Consider the following 18,698-nt stretch of genomic DNA (forward strand, 5'->3'; position numbering starts at 1 on the left):
GAGGTGCAGATGTTCATAAACCTGGTGGCTGAGGAGAGAATTAAAAAAAGGGAACGACAAGATCTACCAGGAGCTCTGTCACTTCATAGCTGCTCGCTGCTACCAACGGACTTTTCAGCAGCGCCGAGACAAACTAAAAAAATTAAAAAGCGTCGCCGCTTGAAGCTTCCCTCACTCTCATTTTTTAACTTGATATTGCACCAAAAATACCTGATATACCTCAAGTATTTTTGAAAATATTTGTAAATTTTTTGTAAATATTATCCATTTTTTTTGGTGTTTACTATTTTTTTTCTCTCTTGTACATACTCTTTTTCTACTTTTTATATTGCTCTTTTTTTTATTTAACTATTTATTGGTTATTTCTATTTTAAATTTTTTGTATAAAGCGTGTGTGTGTTTTGGCTGCTGCACGACTGAATTTCTCCTCTGGGAGATAAATAAAGTCTTCTATTCTATTCACACAAGCCACTGATCCAGCAGCACATCTATCATCTCCTCCAGGTTCTACATCTTTAGTGTTGTTGTCTTCTTCGTTTAGATCACACAATCAAATACGTCACAGCAGCTTCGCTCCAACCTCCTACTTCTGCTCCAAGAATTGTTATAGTAAAGAAACCAGGCCGAGTTGAGCCGAGTAGGTACGAGTGGAAAAGTGTCATAAGACTTGCGATTACAAGACGTCTGTCAGAAACAGCAAACTGTTTCATCGTAGCTTAACACAGTTTTCAGCCTTTTCAGACAGCCTTCAAGGTGCCTTTGTAAGACTCAATTGCAGCGTAGGAGGGACAATAACAAGAGTTCAAGCTGATTCACTTCTGAGTCAGCAACAACGGTGGGCGCAAGCCACAATCAACATGGTTGTGCCGGCACATCTGGCACGGCAAGCACACGCACATCCAACCAATATCCCCGTCCTCTGACTCTGCAGCTCCGGCCTGCTGTTTGAGTCGCTTTGACTCAGTTTGGCCGGTATGAAGAAAACAAAAAGGCAATCTGATGAGAACAGAGCACCAATTTGGGAAGAAATTGGCACAACACAACACAAGAAAAAGGTGATAAACGTCATGTGACAGCTGTCAGATGCCTCTGAAGAAGACAGCAGGTGACAAACAAAACATCTCCTTTGTTCATTTGTCAGGAAAAAAAAAGAAAACAAAAAGTAACCACATTTTCTATACAAGTGGAAACAACTACTGAAGACTTAAATTGAAGACCAGACATGTTCGGTGTTCCATAATCGTGTTAAATGCCAATAAGTGTGTGGGTTTTACTGTTCATTACCGTTAAATGGCCTAATAATGTCTGTGATTCAGTGGAGTAGAAGAGAAAAGGTTTATTACTTACAGGTACTGTAATGCATATTAACCAGCACGACTAAATACAAGCATGCACGTTATGCATTCAGATCAGGTTTTTAATCCACATTATGGCGTCACCTGATCACACACCTGAAGCACCAACATTAAACTTAATTGGAGCCATCTGCATTCATTACATTCTGACCCCAACACACCTAGGAGTTTAATGCCTAAGCTCCAGAAATAATTACTACTTAATTAAGGTGACATTTTAATCATGCGTTCATTCCAATCAACTTGGCTGATATGCTATTAATTTACAATAATATCAAGGCTATAAAATGAAAGCTCATTTTCCTTTAGAGAGGCATTTCTCATTTTCCCCTCCCACATTATTGAGTCGGTTTGTGCCAAAGCGGCTTTAAACTCGTGCGACCCGGCTCTGTTCGTGCCGTTCCATCTGGCCTCACTGTAGATAACAAGATCTTCTTCCTCTTGTAGTTTGACAATTTGTCAGAGGTGGAGAATATTCCCCCTTCATCCCTGCAAGCTGGAACGTAGTTTCTGTTTAAACTTCTAAACCCATCGATGAGACAGATGGGAACAGGAGTAAAAAAGACCAATATTTGTCAGTAAATACAGAATGTGGAGATCCAAGTCTGACATAAAAGAGCCTGTTGAAACGTCTTCCAAATGCCCAAATACCAGTATAACTCGTTATGTAAAGACTAAGGCTTCTTCCAACTCATCACAGATACCCGGTGTGTACATAGACTAACTAATCAAGGCTGAGGAACGCATTTGGGCAGAAAAGGCATTAAAAGGACAAGGAAACCATTTCAAAACAGTTCATCAAAATGGTTAAAGGAAAAAGGGGGGAAAAATGCAGATAAAGAATATTATGATTTCACTCTTGGATTTCCTCCAATGATGCTTCCACTTGCCCGATGAGAGTTGGGACGGGGTCCAGTTGCCCCGGCGACCCCGAGAGCAGGATGAATTGGGAATAGAAAAATTGATGGGTGGATTTACTCTAATGTGCACGGCTCAGTAAAAGACAAAACTCTCAACAGCAAGCATATAGTGGATAAAAAGACTATAACTCTTCATAAAAAGTGCCGGCTCTTGGAATGTTTTTTGTTTTTTTGGGCCAAGTTTATTAAAAAAAAATTGCCCCCAAAGTTTAAGTGTTATTTTCTACCAATATTTCAAGAAAGAGTCATGGATATAGCGCCAGCTGCTATATCCAAACCTAACTCCATTTAAAAACACTCATTAAAGTTTAAAGTGTGAAGCTACTTAAAATTTCCAGTGAGTTAAAATTAAGAAAACTGGTAATTAGACATAAAAGAGACATCTTTTTTTTTTTACGGTCTCTGTTGGAGCAAATTTGATCATGTCTTGATCTGAAGACACTGCTGTTTATGTCACTGCGTTGCATAGAAGATGAAGTGTTTCTCTGTTATGTTTAGCAGTTTGAAAACAGAGATTGCTTTCAGTGTGATCAGGATGTGAGTTTATTAGTCCTGAAAATGTGCAGATTGGAATTTGGTAATAGAAAAACAGGCATAATGGAAAAAAAATAAAAAATAAAAATCTCATATTTGTTGCCTTCCATTAATAGGAAAAGCTCACAAGGTCACTGAAGTAACTGTCAAAATTAATTAAAAATGTACTGAAAATGGACGACTGAAAATCAGACATCGCTTTTGAATAGTGATTTAAAAAAAAAATCTAATGAAACTGGCCTGGACAAATAAGCTGGTAAGTCTTCACTCTGCTGTTTGGTATCATGGACAACAAATAAGCATGTTAAAGGTAAAGGATAACACAAAAGGTAACAAAAGAGCTCAGAACAACTTCCAAAGAGATTCAAGGTGAACTTCAAGGCAACATCAGAGTATAATCGGACCATCTGCCCCCGTTTGAACCGTGATGGATTTGATGGGAGACGACTGAAATGCTGAAAACAACTCATGAATAAGTCGGAATGGATTTTGATAATCGATGAGACACAAAGTTCTGGGAGAGTGTCCTTTGGACAAATGAGACAAAACTGGAGCTTTTTGGGAAGTCGCATCAGCTCTATGTTTATAGATGTAGAAATGAAGCCTTCAAAGGCCAGAAGACTGTAGCGACCGTGAAACATGTTGGAGGCTCGGTTCTGTTCTGGAGCTGCTTTGATGCAGCCTGACGGCAGGTCTAGAGTCTGTGCAGGGAACAAGTGACATCTCAGGACTACCGAGGCCTTCTGGACAGAAATGTGCAGGTCACACATCCTCAAACAGGATAAAGACCCAAAGCAGACAACTATAAAAACTAGGCCTGTGTTGAAAATAATTGATTTCCAAATTCTAAATAGATTCTCATATTAATTCCTAAAAATCGATTCATATGTCTAAAGATCGATTTATTTATTTATTTTTCTTTTTTTTTGGGGGGGGGGGGGGGGGGTTTAAATTTATTTATGTATTTATTTTTTTTTCTTCATCATTACATTACAACTTTTGGTTATTTTTTTGTTTATCCCCCAAAAAAGAATGTTTTGTTGGACACGAGAATAACTGGTGCCATGTTTTTGCCTTTAAATGTGTTTAAAGGTATGAAAACATTATAGTGTTCAGTTATAATTGCATAAATTGTCTATTTCATTACTTTATATACTGTCTTGGGGTTAAATTTGCAAAAAATGCTAAAAACCAAATTCTCAAAAATTAAAAACCAAAATAGACCGAAAATGGAAATAAAAACAGAATGTGGGAAAAATTAAAACCGATTTCATCCGTCTCTGTTTCCTCCCTGGATCTGTTTGGTAATTCTGACCCACATGATGTTTCTGAAAGCAGTTCTATCAGCATTCTGGGAGCTGATTGGTCCTTACAGCATCATTAGTTGCAATACTTGCTGTTGAATCTCAATATAATACTAGTATTCATATTTTGCATATAATTCATGCAACAACTCAAAAAACAGTTTTAATAACACTAACCCAAATCAATATCGGAATTGAATCGGATCAAATCAAATCTTGATAATCGATTCTGAATCTTAAGAATCGGAATCGAATCGATTCTTGACATTTGAATCGATCCTCAGCCCTAATAAAAACACCCAAGAATGATTAAGAATAAAACATTGGACGGTTCGCAAGTTCCCTTCTGTTAAAAGATCTGAAACATGGAGTCTAGAGAAGAAACCCTTCAAACCCGAGACGGCCGGAGAAGTTTCCTCTTGAGAAGTGGACCACAACAGCCGTAAACTGTTGGATCAGGTATCGGGTAATGGGGCAGATCTACTCACTTTAATTCTACGTGTGGGATCATTCCTATCTCCAGCACTCTGAATGTTTAATGGCTGTCTTTAATTAGAAAAAAAGAAGAAATTAAAATACTTTGGTCTTTTAAAAGGTTTAAGCACATTGTCTTTGATCGTATCAGGTACCGGTACTCCAAGCATGTGTATCATAATGGAGACTAAATATAGTAAACACAACAAAGAGGCATAACAAGGATGTTAAAAGGTCCCATAACATATTTTTCCTGACTTTCAAATGGTACAAAATTGGTGTAAACTGTAATAAACCCAGTTTTCTAGCCATCTAATTCTCATTTTAAGATTGTTGATAAAGCAGTAAAAGTTTTGAGAGAGCAGACACACCAAAGCCTCAGGGATTTTTTTTCCCAAAACAACTTCCTGTCCTTGGACACCAAACACGGTACTGGTGGAGCTCACAGTCTGCACGAACAGACCCAGCATTAAACAACACGATTCTGGTACTTTATCAATAAAAACTGGGATTAAAACTGCATGATGTAGGAACTATTAATGGAAACGCAGTAATGTTTTGATAACATTTTGAAATATGGCTTAAAGTTTTGAGCTTAAACAGTAAACCTGGACTCTCCACCACAGATGTATAGACCTAAGGACCTAAGCTTCCTTCTCTGTCCCTTCTTGTCGGCATCCTCAGTGCTGCATCTCCAGATGAACATCCAGGAATCTTTACTCCTCCAGCAGCACATTTCTCCCAGGATGGAGGGGTTTGGATCGCCCTCAGTTCTCCTACATTCACAATTATCTAACTTGTCTTGTTCACATCCAAGATGAAGTTCACACAAAATGCCCTATGGATCTGATGCTAATCAGTAATGAATCAGCTCAATAATCACTATTTGTACAAATGAAATCCAACCAAAAGGGAATAGCAGCACATTCCCTTTTGCTGTGCTAGATGTCCTTTCTGTCCTGTGACAGAGAGAACGCTGCTGTATTGTTGCCGTTTTGGAAAAAAAATGTGTAATCATTAAAATGTTAATTTTCAATAAATCGCAAAAATGATGATCCTTAGAAAGAACATGCAAGCGCACGAATGAGACCTTCAGGAAACTGGCGGGAGTAAACAACAAACAAAAAACTGAATTGACCAAGAAAATTGCAAAAATCAGTGCATTTCTCATCTTATCCAAAAGAAATAAAGAATAAAATGCTTCACATTTTGCCTCCTTTGACATTTGCACAAGCTGCTTACAAATAAATTCAATTTAAAAACTGGATCCTGTCCAGGCCTAATCACTGTCCTAGACAGATAAGTGGAAATAATTCAATGAGTTTTAAACTCCGTGTCACATGATCTTTACGTGCCGACCGGTCACTTTCGGTCATGACGACAAAAGCACACAAACGTCCACATTCCTTCAGAAGAAATAAACCATCAGTGGATCTCGGCATTGATACTTGATTCAAAATCATCTGGAAAATGTATTATGAAAAAGGCTGGCGTTACATTTATGTAAGCTCTTTCTTGTTTTGTGAGTAGTACTCCAAGAGAAACTTGTGTTATGGTGGTTGAACTTAAGGCAACATTACGGACGCGGTGTTATTTATAATAGGTCTGTGTATATGAGGAGGGCACATGTAAGAGCTTGAGCTTCAATTTAGTTCCAGTGGGTCACAGCACTGTTATTAATAGATGCACAGAGTCCTGGAAAGTCCAGGCTGACAGAGAGAGAGAGAGAGAAACATACGAAGCCAAGTCTGAAATGCAGATCCTACGGCACTGCTATGTGGAGCGACACAAGTAAACACTGAGGCCAAAGTGTTTAACAGCACTAATGAATGAATAATGTGCGTGACGCAGGAGCACATAAAGTTACATGGACACGAACTTGAGAAGCTTGTGACATCAGCTTGTTAACAAACTGCATTTGCACTTGGCGCCAGCCAGAATGTAGCCTCAGATAAGGAAAATTAGTTAAATGTGCCTCATCACTTTGCGGAGAAGGCCGCGGCTAACGCAACACGTGTGATCCTCAGCGGAGAGCTGCTCTGCCCTGAACAGCATGATCACTTATTCTCCACATAGAGACAATGAACATTAGATTTTTCTCTCTTTTTTTTTTGTTTAGTTTGGTTCATCCCGGTCATTATCGGTTAGGCTTGGAAGCATTTTTTTCCTGAAATGTTTCCATTTTCTGCTGCAGATGGCATCTCAGCTCCTGAGTCACAGTTTCCACTCAAGCTTATCATCAGTTTGTTCAAAAATCTTTCCATGTCTGATCTAAATGTCTGGCAGCCGTCCTCCTGAATGACTGCGCAGATGCATTTTCCAACAGCTAAGGCTGAATGAGAAGAAAAAAAAAAGCTGCGTCGGGTTGTACTGATGATTTAATGTCCGACTGAGTCACGCTTTCATCAAGAATTCACAGATTTCAATGAAACACAAAATCAGGAGAACAAAGAGATTTCACCACAACTGGTTTCACGTCAGAAAAACGGCTCGGCATCCTCCAGGCTTTTGTTCATTATAACATGTGCTTCAAATGTGGGTTATGTGGCCGTCCATATGCAAAGGCTTCACATTGAAAAAAAGAAAGAAGTAAAAGACCACAACTGACACCTTCATCACCACTGAGAACTTTCCACCGAGTCAAACCTGCTGGTGAGTTTATCTGTGAGCTCTGCAGTGGACCGTGACAAATGTTATCAGACGCAGAAAGTCCAGGACAGTTGAAAGCACTTTTTATTTGGGAGCACAGAAATAACTCGGATGCTGTATGACCAAATTAAAGTGCTGTTGGAGCAGCACAATGTGGAACCAAGTGTAATCAGAGGAACGAGGGAACTGATTCACCCCAACTCACATATTTCAGTGCCGCCGAAGACGCAACAACAGTTGGACACGCAGGGATTTAGTTGAACGCCAACTCAAGGACGCAGAAGAAAACGTGTAGTTACTGTGAAAACGACTTGATCGCTCTCACGCTCTCATTCTGATCATGCAAAGAAACACAGGAAACCGTGTCAACAAGCAGATACACGAATACAAGATGACTGATATTTGAGGCAGTTTCGCTCAGTGCATGAGCAGACGTGCTTCGCGAAGACGCGTAACTTTTGAGGAATCAGCAACGATGACAAATGACCTCGTCTTTGTTATAAGATGCTGAGTCAGCCCCCAAATCCACCTGCTAATCTCCATTTACAGCCAACTGAGACCAATACTGTGGCAAACGCTCCAAGTTACACCCATCCATCTATTTTTAGTGATTATTGGTGTCTGCAGCGATTTCCAGAGCTTTTACAGCTTTTGCAGCTCAGTACAGCATGTATTTTCACATTGTGATATTTGAAGTTGTAGAATAAATACAGCTTCAATTTGATGGAATTGACATCCCAACTGGAAACACGCCAGAGATTCGATATTGTTCATGATCAACAGGGGCCGGTCATCCAAGATAACAGTTATTGTTGTGTGTTTGTCTTTTTTGGAAGACTATTCGTTTTCCTTCCTCATTTCTAAAAAAGCGAACTCCAGAGTTTGCAGCTGCGGTTCCTTCATCTTCCCCTTTGAGTGAGTAAAGTCCTCGTGAACAGTCCTTTCACCTGGTGGCTCCTTAAATGCTTAATGGAGGTGGTGTCATGTTACAGTTGGCCACATTCGTGCCACCTCTGGAAACCGCAGCCTTGCACAACGAGCAGTCCAGCGTAGACATGACATCACACTGCCAGCACTATGCTGCTGCTTTATAGCCAGGTCAGTGCAACAACTCACATCTCCACGTGCCGACTCTCAGGAGGAAGTAAGTTGCAGAATCGCATGATTGGCTGTGCTGGATATTTAGAGCAACAAAGACAAGTTGGGAGTATTTCTTTTAAACTAAACGGCATGAGTTGGTGTATGGAGATTGATAGACGCATACCTCAAAAACCCCTATTTTTGTCAGATTCTGTAACCATTTCCGATGTTTGTGGGTAGGGTTCCCACAGACCAACAGAACTCATTTCAACTTTCAAAGTGTACAGGCTATTCCATCCCCTCCTATCCCAAACTCTGGAGGTAGTCTCTGATCGTCTTGGAGGATAGTTTGGTCCCAGACTGTGGAGACATGGGATTACCACTGGTTCCAGAATCTCCTATCCATATCTCTCCGCATTGAGATTAACTCAAATGATGACGAGCCTCACACCACACCATCACACTGCCGCCACCAAAAGATGTCACTGCTATCGGTGCAGCAATCAGCAGAGCTTTCTCCGTGTCTTCTCCACACTTTGACCCTATGATCCAACCAAAGATTGGCTGTGTGCAGGACTGTCTGGGCAGAGAGCCATCAACCACATCATCCTGCAAACCTGTGGAAGACAGCCTACGGTACCCAAGTACTGACAGGGGGAAAAAAACTACTACTACTGTAATTTAGCAAACGCTTTTATCCAAAGCGACTTACATTGTTTTTGTTTTTTCATTTTTATTTATTTTTATTTATATATTTTTTTTTATTATTATGTTTGCATAATGTTATGTTCGCATGTGTTAGCTAGTCATATTTAAGGAGAGGGGGTGAGAGTTTATAAGTTTTACTTCTTCTCACTCCCTTTCGAATATGTACTTTGTTATGTCTCATGTTAAGACGATTGTCTTATTTTCTTTCTTTTTTATGATTCATATTCGAAATAAACTCTACTACTACTACTACATCTGAAAGAACAAACACACCATTTCACCCAAGGGGGTTAATCTTGGTTGCCATTCCGGGGCTTGAACCTGGGTCCTCCAGACCCAAGCCCACCTCAGTAGCCACTAGACTACCACTACCCTATAAAACGGTCTTCTTGGGGTGTCATCTTTTTGGGACGTCCACTTGTTATGTAACAGTTTGGAGATGTTACCAGGGCTCACTCCAAACAATGCTCTAATAGTGTTTTGGAGAACATCAGCTCGAAGTTGGCCTATGGCACGGGCCCGATCCAGATCAGTCAAACGTGGTATACCGATTCTTGAAGCAGATACCTACTGACCACTGTACCAGGGCCGTTGGTGACTGACTGGCACCAGATTGGCAGTGACTGGGATACCAGAAGCTCAGAGTTAATAGCAACAACTAAATAAGCTGTTTGGTGATGGCAGACGGGCACAACCCACATCCTCAGCTCAGCCCACAAATGCATATCCCTTACAAATGTGGCAACATTTAAGAGAAATAAATTAAATAAAAAGTCTTTCCAATGGTATAAGATTTATTGCCCAGAAGCATTGTTACAATAAAGAAATAATCAAATGTCCTTACTTTTTGTGTTAAGTTTAGAAAGATCAAATTTCACTTTCTCATCCAATAAGCTCAAAAATGTTCCCATGTATGACAGTTTTTCCTTTTTTAAAACATTAGATGTGCCTTAATGGCCACATCTAACAGCAATAATTAGATTTTCTGCTCCTCTCTCTCTCTTTTTTAAGGCTTACATCACTTCTTAACCAACAGATTGCCATCTGCTGACATAACAGGCCTCGATGAACAGTAACAGCATTGCACATGACCTGAGATGTAGCCTTCTTTTGACACCAAGGCAAAGCACATAAGGGGTGAGCAATATTTAGCATAAGTATTTCATACATGATCCGTTACACACTCCCAACTGCCTCTGAGAAAGGCCTAACCAACTCATTGGAAAACAAATAACAAAAAAAGCCTCCAGTTAGCCAATTCATGCTTTTGCCAAGCTCAAGCATACGTAGGTACTGGGTTTACTTTACATATCTGTTCTAACATTTTCTAAAGAGGGAAAAAAGTCCAAACAAACAGCCTCCGAATGGACAAAAAACAGCCATTATGGCAGAGAAGCAGATGGAAATCAGAAGAACCACAAACAGAAACCCTTCAGCATCGAGATGAAAACATCCTCCAGTCTTCTGAGGAGAGGATGACCAGTCTGAGCAACCGAAAAGCCCTTGTTTCTGCTAAATCTAGTTGGAAACAGGAAACACCAACCACTGGTCCTCTAGCAGTAGTAAATTTCACCATTTTGAGTGAAATACAAAAATAGAGCGTTGCCAAATCATTTTGGGCTTCCGTTAACTTCCTCAAGTTTCTCGCTCAAGTGATAACGTTGTGTGGGAAACCCTGGGTACGTCATGCTTCTTCTTCCAAGTTCACAGTTTCCAGCGATCAAAAACTCCTGATCCCCCATGTCAATGCTCTGATCTGGTCCAAGCACAGACCAGCTCCGTTATATTGCCTTAATGTGCCTGGATACCAAGGTTTAACCCTGCGATATTTATGCACTAGTCGTTTCCTTTTGCCCCGACTTGCTCGATTTCTTTTGTTTTGGAGGGGTGGGATTTTTGCTGCTTCACTTCACCTTTTCTCATGCAAGAAAATGTGCATCAAACAGCCTCGAGGAAACTCAACCAGCAGGTATATAACTCATAAAAGTCAGTGAACTGTGTACAATATGCATAATGGCAGAATCCAGAGCCTTGAAAAACAATTTACACCCAAATAGAAAGATAAAAGGTTCACGGCAGAAGCAGAAAGGCCTGTGATCTTTAAAGAACATCAATGTAAGTAACATGTTTCAAAAAAATATAGATAAGGGCATACGTACCATTACCATGCATCTATCCTTGTTTTAACATTTTGGAAGCACGAGACCGATCTGTAAATTATTTTTTTTTAAATTTTGCTGAATTTGCTCTGTTTTTTTTTTATTTCACAACGCTTTCTACGTATTTACTGGGCGACAGGTAAGGAAGCCAGGCCTGCATGTTTTAACACTTGGGAGTCTAACGAGAAAATGATGCAAATGTGAAGCATGCTGAATGTACTTTGGCAACATTTTGCTGAAAGAAAGACGACTTTCACCGGAGACTCGTTTAACCACAGGACAGTTTTTGTCTTCACCTCAGTCTGGAGAAGTCAGCTTTCTGAATCATGTTTGTAAACTTGTTTTAACTTACTTCTGTAGATGCAGTGCATAATTCTGCTCAGTACTCTGCAGAAAACCATGGTTCACATGAGGACAGGAATGCTTCTTTTTCCTCCCTCTCAAAACTAATATTGCTAGTCTGCCTTTATACAGATTATTGTAAACAACAGTTGGTGCTTATGAAGGCTCATTGTTATGCCGACCAGCGTTTCCAAACGCTGACTGGCATTTATGAATGCTGCTACAAACAGGATTTATACTTGATGTTTTGAGAGGGATGCACAGTAGGACACCAGCGTGTGATACTGAAACATCCGACAACATTTATTAATGACAACGCAAACACCGTTTTTAAATTCCGTTTTAAAAAAAATTTGTTTTACTGCAAAAGCACTGAGCAAACAGCGTTCAAAAGGCTCTGGGTTTCCAAATGAACACTGCTGCAATGAGGATTCATCAACAATCTTTGAGTTGGAGCCATAAACACAAGCCATTTATACTAAAACAACCAAAAATGTTCATTAAAGATGCACACACTTTTTAATTTCAGTTTAAAAACAGCTGTAGCACAACGGCTGACTTTTGATTTTCAAATCATTAAAAATGTTGTTGTTGTCACGGCTTTGTTTGAAATTCCTTTTGCATCAGATTCTTCTCCACGACCTTGATTAGACATTGTTTTACAACGGCAGACAGAGTCTTGGTTGGTAAAGGAAAACCCTCTCATTACACTTGAAATAACTAGTTGCCAACTGGACAGTGCAGTTGCCATAACAGAGCCAATTTATCTTGGCTGGCTGAACTTGTGTTAACCACCGATGCAAATCAATGTTACCTTAAAATCATTCAGATCAAATCTGTCCATACATCCTCATTCAGAAATCACTACTGAAACAATATCCTCAACAGGTTCTAGCTACACAGTTGCTAGACCGGTCAGTCACTGATGACTGCAGACCTCAGCCGGTTGCTAAATGACCTGGTCAAGGGCCCCCCGCAGGCCCAGACCAACTGGCCAGTCACACATGCCTCGAGCAACGCCGGGCTAGGCTACCTGTCGGCTAGTGGTCCCATTAATCAACTCGGAAGGGTCTGATGCAAAGGTCAAACAAACAGTTGACGCCACTGTTGCGAGGAGTAGAAACTGACGAGCAAGAGAGTCTAGCTGGTTGTCAGTGGCTAGCTGGCTTGAAGCTGGTGCGAACATAGATACATTGGGGTGCTCGGCTAAGCTTCAACATCAAACTCTTACAGGTCGGGCCGCTCGGTGGTGCAGTGGGTTAAGCAAGTGGCTCATACACTGAGGCTACAGTCCTCCTGCAGTGGTCGCAGGTTTGAATCCCGGCCTGCGCACCTTTGCTGCATGTCATACCCATTCTCTCTCTCTCTCTACCCCCTTCCTGTCTGCAACTTGAATGGGGGGCCACTAGAGCCACAAAAAAAACTCTTACAGGTCGACCAAAACCATAGCAGTCTTGTAACAGTTAACAGGACAACAAGCGATATCATATAATTAGCAGCACAGAGGTCAAGTTCACCAAAGCTGCCAAGTAGCTAAAGAGATAGCAAAAAGACAGTGCTCCTTATTATGCACGCATTTGTGCATTAAGATAATTTTAGCTAATGAGGTACGTCAACATTTGACCCCCGTACCATTGCATGTAAAATCCAGTTATGCAAACAAAACCAGGCTGAAATATATACATGCTCCTGCTACACATTTGGACAACTTAAAGGGGACCTATTATGGTTATTATCTATCTAATATTATCTAATACCTATTTTAAACAGGCCTTGAATGTCTTAAAAACAAGCTTTTGATTTTTTTTTTGCTAAATAAATTAGAAATTCAGCCTCTATGTCTTTATCGTCCCATTCTCTAACCTCCTTCTCTATGTGGGATTCTGAGTGGGCGGGGCTATGATAATGAGGCTGTGCTGATTGGCTGTCTGAATGACGAGATACACCGCTACGAAAAAATGGCGTAAGCTCCGGCCAGCGGAGTTAGTTGTGGGCGTGGTTTCACGCATCGGAGGCCGACCTATGTAAATCACGCCCGTCGTTACGTAACGACGAGAGCAGAATCTGAACGGCTCGTAGAAGCCACATCACACTGGACGGCTCATCCGGGCGGCTGTACAGACACTGCAGAATTTGGTTGCTTTCCTCCTTCTCTGAGTTGGCAGGCTGAGGGGAGACCAATTTATATATGTTAAAGCAAGAGAAAACGTGTTTTTCATACTAGGTCCCCTTTAACAAGGAGGTTCATGATATTGACTCACTCTTGGAACCAGCCCCTAGTGGTCAGTCAAAAAACTGCAATCTTTCTTCATTTCTTGGATTACACCAGACTAGTAAAGTGGATGTAAACTTTGTTCTGAAAGACCTCTGGAACTGACTTGGTGGAAAATACCCATCTGCAATTACTTCTTATTCACAATCATGTAATAAACCGGTCTTGGTTGCAAAATATTCCAGCATGTGTGTTCAAACAGACACATTTTGGAGTCTTTTTGTTGTTTTGGCCAGAACAAAAACGTTTCTGGTGGCAGAGAGGGGAGATTATAAGTAAATATATTTAACATTTTTTTAATCCATTATAAAAGGAGGCACAGCTACTGGAACCAAATGGTCGGCAAGGCTAACCCCTAACCCCATTTCCTCCGGGTCTCCAAAGGTTTGCACATGTTTGGCCTCTTTGGTTAATTATAAAAGTGATGAGCTCACTGGTTGTGCTTTGAGCCAACTCTGATGTGGGAGGTCGACTTTGATTAATTATTTCCACATCTATCTAGTCAAGTCATAGTTAAACACTAAAATGTTTTGAAAAATTGTGCATGCAGTTCCAACAGACCCAAACTTCCTGGACAAGGTTACTGCTTCAGAGTATTAAAAATATATATATATATATATATATATATATATATATATATATATATATATATATATATATACATACACATATATATACATATATACATACATACACATACACACATACACTCTAAGTAAGATTCCTGTCTGTAACTATTTGTGAAATGCTATGTATTTATATGGATGTGTTACGAGTTAAGTTTGGTAAATACATTAATAAATGCAAGCACCACCAGCAAAGAAAAATGTCACACGCAGCTTTCAAAGAACAGGTGCTTAAGCAAGAAAACAGATGTGAGCAGCTGATGTTAACATATGTTCACTTGTAGTGTTGAATCCTTTAACTGGATAACATTACATTCTCACCTCTAGAAAGCAGAATTTGTAAGGAAACGAGCAGCGATGGTTGGGTCACAGGTCTCACTGTGGTTAGATAGTACAGAGTTCAAAAGGCACCGTTCTCACCAGACAGAAAGAAAAAGCCAAGTTAAAGGGTATTGCCTGTATTCCTCCACTGCGAATGTGACGAAACGTACCGAGGTCATTGAACATTTTCAGACTCAGCTGACGGAGCACTTTCCACATATAGGCCTGTATGCAAAACATGCAAAGAGATAAGCGCACCGAAACACAACAGCACCAGGATGATGATACGAAACAGAACGCCAGTGTCATTTCTGTGTCAGCGACGAGGCCTTGCTTTTTTTCATTAAGCCCATCCTGAAGTGTCTGAGTGTATTCTGTCATTAAGAAACGTTCTCAGTATCCCATTATTCTTTTATAGCTTACCTTAGCGGTGCTCCCTGTAACTCACCCCAATGTTCTCAGATCACCTTAGCCATATAAGAAACACTTTGTCAGCACCTGGACAAATCTGTGTCAGCTTGCACTGGACCAGTTGACCTGCAGCAGCTGCCATGTCTTTAATCATTCAAATCAACTCCAGACAAAAAGAAAGAGAAGATCCAGGAGGTTTTTTCATTGATGCCTAGAGTATGTCAATCATTTCCAGCGTGTCCTGTACCACTAGTGCCGCACATGGCTACCCCTTAGTGATGTGCTTCATCATCGTCACTGTCATTTACACTAATGTGGGGGGAAAGAGCACGAACCTGAATACACTATAGCAACTGTTTAGCACAAATTTCCATTATTGTCCACTACGAATCCATTAACAGGGGCACCTGAAGTCAAGTGGCAGCCATAGGTGGTAGTATAATTGCCCTTTCAGAATAAAAACCAATCAATCAAAAAGATGCTCGAAGCCAAAAGACACATTTCCTCTGGTGGAAAGAAATGCATAGCGCACTGTGGCCCTGAAAGACAATTCGGATCAAGTTGCAAACTCTGTTAGGTGCTATATATAGTTCTCCAGGATATTGTAGATACACACAAGCGTATCTGCATGTGCTACACACACACACACACACACACACACACACACACACACACACACACACACACACACACACACACACACACACACACACACACACACACACACACACACACACACACACACACACACACACACACACACACAAACGTTGTAGTAGCTGTGTTTAACAGCAGTATTGCCTCACCACACTGAACCTGCTGGGTTGTACTAAGTTCAGTGCTATCAGACACTTGTAAAGGTTTTTTTTTTTTTTTTTTTTTTAAAAGTGACGAGTTTGCTTAAATATCAAACATTGAGTCCCAGTTACAGAAGCATTATTTCAGCTGGTGGGAGCATGTTAATGTTTTTACAGACCAGCTGGCGCTGGTCGTCTCTAAACAGCAGCAGCCTGTTGAAATTAAACAACAAACACCTTTCTAACATGCAATAAACCAGCTGGAGGGAGGAAAAAAAACCCTCAATGCTTTTGGTATTAAATGCGTGAGTGGCAGACTGAATATTCAAGACGCTAGCTGACGTGCTAAGATAGGAAACGGCTGGTGGCGGAGGGGGGACGTTGCTGGCTAACTTAGCATGCTAAAGGCTGATTTATGGTTCCGCGTTAAATCGACGCAGAGCTTACGGCGTAGGGTACGCCGTAGGCTCTGAAAAAAAAAAAAAAACATTTCCATCATACCAGCTATTAAAGTCATTTGTCATAAAATGTATGCTTCTATTATCATTTTTTTAGAAATCATAAGCTTTTTCTCACTGTGTCTTGGCATTTTTATAACTAAATATCTTCTTTGATATTTACACAGAGAAAATAAGTTTTCAAGCAATAAAACAAGCTTATATTGTGGGTTGCAACAGAGAAACAGTTCTGAATTTAAAAAAAAATGGAGGAAGAATTGCATAGCAGATCAGAATTAACTAAACAGGAACTGATCTTTTTTTTGGTACGGTGCACATTGATTCATGACTAGCCTTAAAGGCTGATTTATGGTTCCGCGTTAAATCGACGCAGAACCTACGGCGTAGACACTGCGTCGATTTAACGCGGAACCATAAATCAGGCTTTAGCCGTTGCCGTAGCAGCGGCGCGCTCCCGGCGCGCTCCCGCCCTTAACTGACGGGATCTTTAACTTTGTTAACGGCTCCACTCCCCCACACACCAGACGGGAAAGTTAGTTTTTTTTTTTTTTTTTTTTTTTTAAACGAGACATTTCGTTAAAAAAAAAGGTACCAACAGCTAGGGCGTTTCGGCTGTGACAGTGTTATTTTTTTTTATTTTTTTGAAAACGTGCTACTTTACCCCCCCATCCGGCTGGAGCTCTCTCTCGGAGGAGGCCGGTGTCAGGACCAACGGCCGGCCGGCCGACCGAGCGACGTTCCCCGCCGGAGTGGCTGGCTCCCCTCGCTCCCCTCTCCTCGCTCCCCTCCTCGCTCCCCGGCCGCCGTGGTTGTTGGTATCACTGCTGCAAGATTTGGTCCCGGATCCGGGGGATCCGCCGCAGTTTTGGCAGCAGCAGCAGCAGCAGCAGGGCTTCAGACGGCGACGAATACCGTAGGCATGTCTAGTCTAGGTTGAAGTTTGGCTCGGAATCGGAGGACGCGTCACCTTGCAGCGGTTCATGGCTCGCTGCGTTTCCCTGCTGCCGCGTCCATAATAACACTCCCGGCCGCGGCGCGGAGCGGGGATCGGTGTGGCCAAGCGGGCATCCGTATGTCACCGCGCTGATATGTCATACTGGACCCGGAGAGAGAGGCGGGGGCTGGACGTTTATGACACCGTTCCAGCCTTTCATATTCATATTTATGTTACTCTTCTCTTTTATTTTATTTTTATTTTTTTCACAACTTAAAATGAAAGCATACCTTAATTCAACCATCCACTTAGTTGTTTATTCCTTTTTAAATCACACTTATAACCACATTTACACTTTAAATTTAATATTTTAGTTGAACACAATTCAACGGGAAATAACAGTGATTTTAATCAGATACCAGATGCAAATTAATAAAAAAAAAAAAAAAAAAAAAAACTAAATAAAAAACTTAAGTTGAAGAGGTTCCAGTTGTTGCTGCTTACCTATTTTTTCTCAGATGAATACTCCCTCTAGTGGTGTGGGCAGATGGAAAAAGCTCAGTAACCTTTCTTCAAGTGATCTTAACACATTTCTTTACAGTTTTTAACCAGACACATGGCTTTAAATTACCTTTTAAAATAAATACATTTAGCAGATACTTTTAGTCAAAAGTGAGTCACGGCAGAAGAAAGTAATCAAGCCACAGTAAACACTGTACATGTCAGAGGAAATGCAATTAAGAGGGCATTCAGGTTAATAGGAGATACTGTACAGCATGTGTTAGAAAACACACCTGAGTCAGATGAGAGGATCACCTGGGACCAGGGTTGAAAAACCTCAAGTTCCAATAAATCAGTTTCCAGTAAGAGCTTTTCTTTCAGGAGGAGAGTTTCCAAGAGCCTTTTGAATGTAAAGAAGGACTGACCTGCTCCTGTAAGATGTCTCAACCTAACTTAAGACATCATACGAGAGCTGACAACCAAATTAATTCCCATATTCAGGTGCAAATGAGACACTGGTTCAAAAATGTGTTGTCTTTTATCCGTCCTCTGACATTGTGGACACAAAGACGACTGCATTCAGAGGATGAGACGAAAAAAAGATGTAACTATAAAAGCTCAACACATGGTGTGCAGTCCTAAATCTGTGAGGCAGAACTATAATTTACAGAAATGAGAGTTGGCTCTGTCGCACATGGAGACAGCGTTTGGAGCTGGAGATGAACCACCTTCTGCGTGACATTCAGCTTCAACGTAAGATAGAAATATGTGGATTTTATAAGTCAAAAGGAAGATATTACATAAAAATATAAATATATCACACCTGTTAGCAGCAGGTTCTTTTCTTTGTTTA

At 40.8% G+C, this 18,698-nt stretch overlaps 1 protein-coding gene across 1 annotated transcript in view; it reads right to left on the reverse strand.

Annotated features, from left to right (window-relative positions):
- Positions 1–17,498, reverse strand: part of bcl9l (bcl9 like) — a 37,806-nt gene extending 20,308 nt beyond the window's left edge. The window contains 1 exon segment of the mRNA XM_061719807.1: positions 17,072–17,498. The gene's annotated coding sequence lies outside the window, so the exon portion shown is untranslated.
- Between the last annotated feature and the right edge of the window lie 1,200 nt (positions 17,499–18,698).

This window comes from Cololabis saira, chromosome 4 (assembly GCF_033807715.1).
Source record: "Cololabis saira isolate AMF1-May2022 chromosome 4, fColSai1.1, whole genome shotgun sequence".
Taxonomy (NCBI): Eukaryota; Metazoa; Chordata; class Actinopteri; order Beloniformes; family Belonidae; genus Cololabis; species Cololabis saira.